General features: G+C 47.2%; 1 protein-coding gene across 1 annotated transcript in view; it reads right to left on the reverse strand.

The window, feature by feature from the left end:
- Nucleotides 1–3,904, reverse strand: part of NECAB2 (N-terminal EF-hand calcium binding protein 2) — a 26,254-nt gene that overhangs the window by 10,305 nt on the left and 12,045 nt on the right. The gene's annotated exons all lie outside the window — the stretch shown is intronic.

Consider the following 3,904-nt stretch of genomic DNA (forward strand, 5'->3'; position numbering starts at 1 on the left):
TGGTGGGGATGGTGGGGATGGAGGTGGTGGTGGTGATGAAGATGATGGTGATGATGAGGATGATGGGGATGGTGGGGATGGTGGGGATGGAGGTGGTGGTGGTGGTGATGATGGTGGGGATGATGGTGATGGAGGGGCTGAAGAGGATGGTGGTGATGACGATGGAGGTGATGGTGAAGATGATGCTGGTGAGGGGCTGGTAGAGATAAGCACGCTCACTGGTGGTGGCGTTCCTGATGTTCTCACTGACAGGGACAAAGTGTGACAGAAGAACAGTACACAACCCTGCCCCTCCCTCCTCCTCCGAGGATTCCTTGGGCTCCTGGGCCTTCATGATGCTACCCAGAAAAAAATGAAAGAAAACTCAAAAGCAACCAGAGAAGTTCAACGGGCTCCTCTCAAGAAAATGCCAGAGACTCCATCTCAGCAGAAGGGGGCAGCAGGGAGTCTGGGGGGAACCGAGAGAGGGAGATTCAGAGGCCATGAGAAGAGGAATTCTGGGTAGAGCAGGAGGAAAAGGGTTTCCACAGATTTCGCTCTGTGGTGCAAGACAGAATCTCCCCTTCTGTCAAGAGTCTGCAGCAAAGACATTTCTCAGGGCTTCTGGATCCAGCTGCGATCCCCTTGGCTTCGGAAGGCTTTACGGTGGAACTGAGAAGGTTCTGGCTTAGCCGGGTCACTCAAGGATGATAAGGGATCCAATAAGCACCGTGTTGGGGACGCTGGTCCCCGAAATGCTGTGCAGCGCTCCCGCGTCCTATGCCAAGACCGCCCCCCTGCCACCGAGCCAACTGCCCAGCACCTTGGAGGTCCACCCAGTCCCTGGCAAGGCGAGGGAAAACAGGGCTCCCAAGGACAGCAAATTAAGCCATCCATCACTCTGACCGGGAATTAATTAGCAATGTGTGCACAAGGGACACATGGCTAGAGACAGAGAGGGAAACAGAGACAGGGATGGGGAGCGTGGGGAAGACAGGCAGGCACACACAGGGAGGCGTGTGGGGGTGGATGTCCCGTGCCAACGCTGGAGACAAGCCCCGACAGAGAGTGAATCTGTGGCAGAAGGTAGATAAGGCCCCCGTCACCTAATGCATTTCAGTGACTGATTACCCTCCCCAGCAAACGGCTGAAGTCACAATCAATCCAGTGATCAACGGGCCCTGGACAAATGAATGGCCAAAAAGATATAATGTTGTAAGAATTTAAATGCAAAGAGAGAGAGCCTGCTAGAAACCATCAGGCAGAAAAATGAGCTGTAAGTGTGTTAGAAGCACCCAGATCCGTGGCTGAGGTTGCAAAAGATCCATGAGTGTAACTGGTTGGCTGAATTCCAGAAAGACGAGTTATTTTCCAAGGAGTGAAACTGCAGCCTTTACAGATCTCTCCTCCACCACAATCCAAGCCTCAACCAGGAGACCAACTCCACCGATTCCAGAAGGAAAGGGTCAGATCCGGGAATGCTGTACCGGGTGGACACACAACAGGGAGACCCTCAGAAACCTGCAAATCTCTGACATGCTACCAGATGAGCGCCTTTCCAACAAACTATGCCTGGGAATGTCCCCCGAAATATCTAGGGTCGAACCTCAGAAAGAACTCTTGCTTCGGGGAATCATGAAAAGAGCAGCAGTAATAGCTGCAATTAAATTTAAAGTTACAGAGGTCAGGAAAAGAAAATATTAATCATAGCTTAATTTTGATCACACCGGATTATGTCAATAAAGAGGGCAGAAGTATGGAACAAATATCTGAAGATCTCAAATTCTTTTAATTCCACAAGAAGGTATAGGAAGTGTTCTTTATGAGCTAGGTACAAAAACGGGAGGAAGCGCGCTCACAAAGCTCCTGTTTTCCAGGTGGCCAGTGGAAAATGAAAGCTACAGTGTTTCCCTTCGAAATCACAATCAATGCCATTAACAAAGCTGACCATCAAGTGGCAAACCGAGGAACAAAGGAAGCACGCAAATTGGGAAGCATAAAAGATTCCAACAGCAGTCAGAGCAGACGGATTATAACCATAAAATCCAGCAGAAAGCAGCCTCAGCTCCCTCGTGTAAACACGCAATCCCAGACTTGATGAAATGAGAGCCACACGGAGGCACCTCTAAACCAAAACAGCGCAAGATTAACAAAGTCAAGTCTGTGCAAAGAATCCTGCCACCAAATTTGGTCAAATCAAAGGACAAGTCACAGTATCACTCGAAGATGCCGTAAACACGGCCATGGAGGGGCGCCTGGGTGGCTCAGTGAGCTGAGCATCTGCCTTCGGCTCAGGTCATGATCCAAGGGTCCTGGGATCGAGCTCCTGCTGAGCAAGGAGCCTGCTTCTCTCCCTCGGCCTGCTGCTTCCCTTGCTTGTGCTCTCGCTCTCTCAAATAAATAAAAAATAAAAATAAAAAATAAAATATGTTAAAAAAAAGAAGAAGACAGCAAGAGGGGAAGAATGAAGGGGGGGAAATCGGAGGGGGAGACGAACTATGAGAGATGATGGACTCTGAAAAACAAACAGGGTTCTAGAGGGGAGGGGGGTGGGGGGACGGGTTAGCCTGGTGGTGGGTATTGAGGAGGGCACACTCTGCATGGAGCACTGGGTGTTATGCACAAACAATGAATCATGGAACACTTCATCAAAAACTAATGATGTAATGCATGGTGATTAACATAACAAAAAAATAACAGCAAAAAATAAACAAACATGGCAATGGGGACTCAGATGGACACAGCCACTTCATAAAGCAATTTTGCTTCATATCCAGAGCCTTGTACTGCTTATTCTTCAACCCAGTAATTCCACTTTTTTTTTTTTTAAGATTTTATTTATTTATTTGACAGAGAGAGACACAGCGAGAGAGGGAACACAAGCAGGGGGAGTGGGAGAGGGAGAAACAGGCTCCCCGCTGAGCAGGGAGCCCGATGCGGGACTCGATCCCAGGACCCTGGGATCATGACCTGAGCCGAAGGCAGTCGCTTAACCAACTGAGCCACCCAGGCGCCCAGTAATTCCACTTTTGATCATCCATCCTTAAGAAATCATGCAAAATGTGCATAAATGTTTATGTCCCAAGATTACAGTATTACTCATAATAGCAAAAACCTGGTAATAATCTAATATGCCCCAAAAAGAAGAACAGTACATTTAAATACTAATATTTAAAAAGATGCTTCTGGACAGTTTTAATAACGTGGGGAAAGTGTTAAAGATATTAAGTGGGGAAAAAAAGTAAAACATAAGTTTTTGTGTGCACAGAACAGTATTAAGTATATTAAAGAAACACACATGCGGACAAAAAGGCTCAGAGGTAATAAGGTAATAAACTAACAACAGCGGTGAGGAATGTTGGGAGTAGAAATTTGAAATTCTTCTTCATACTTTTCTCTATTTCCTGATTTTGCAAGTTGCACATGTAACATTTATATAATAAAAACATAACCAAAGTCTATATGCATCAAACAACATGGCTAAAAATACAGTTAGGGAACACATGAAAAATACAGAGATTAAGTCATTTAGTGTGACAAATTAGCTCGTCACTGTCCCAGAGGACAGATAAATCGGACAATAATAAACACGAACGGAAAGAGCATTGCCAGGAAAGTGTGAAAGTCTTCAAAACGGACAAGATTATTACCGGGTCTCCTGCCTAGTACAGCCTCTGGGCTAAGTCTTCCCTTGTTTTGGAGCTACTCTTAAAACCCTGTAGAATGTAGAAGAGGGATGATACTGCAAATAATTCTCATCTACAAAAGCACACATGAGGGGCGCCTGGGTGGCTCAGTCGGTTAAGCGACTGCCTTCGGCTCAGGTCATGATCCTGGAGTCCCGGGATCGAGTCCCGCATCGGGCTCGCTGCTCAGCGGGGAGTCTGCTTCTCCCTCTGACCCTCCTCCCTCTCATGCTCTCTGT

The sequence above is a fragment of the Mirounga leonina genome, unplaced genomic scaffold (genome assembly GCF_011800145.1).
Source record: "Mirounga leonina isolate KUSES-001 unplaced genomic scaffold, KU_Mleo_1.0 Mir_180, whole genome shotgun sequence".
Classification (NCBI taxonomy): Eukaryota; Metazoa; Chordata; class Mammalia; order Carnivora; family Phocidae; genus Mirounga; species Mirounga leonina.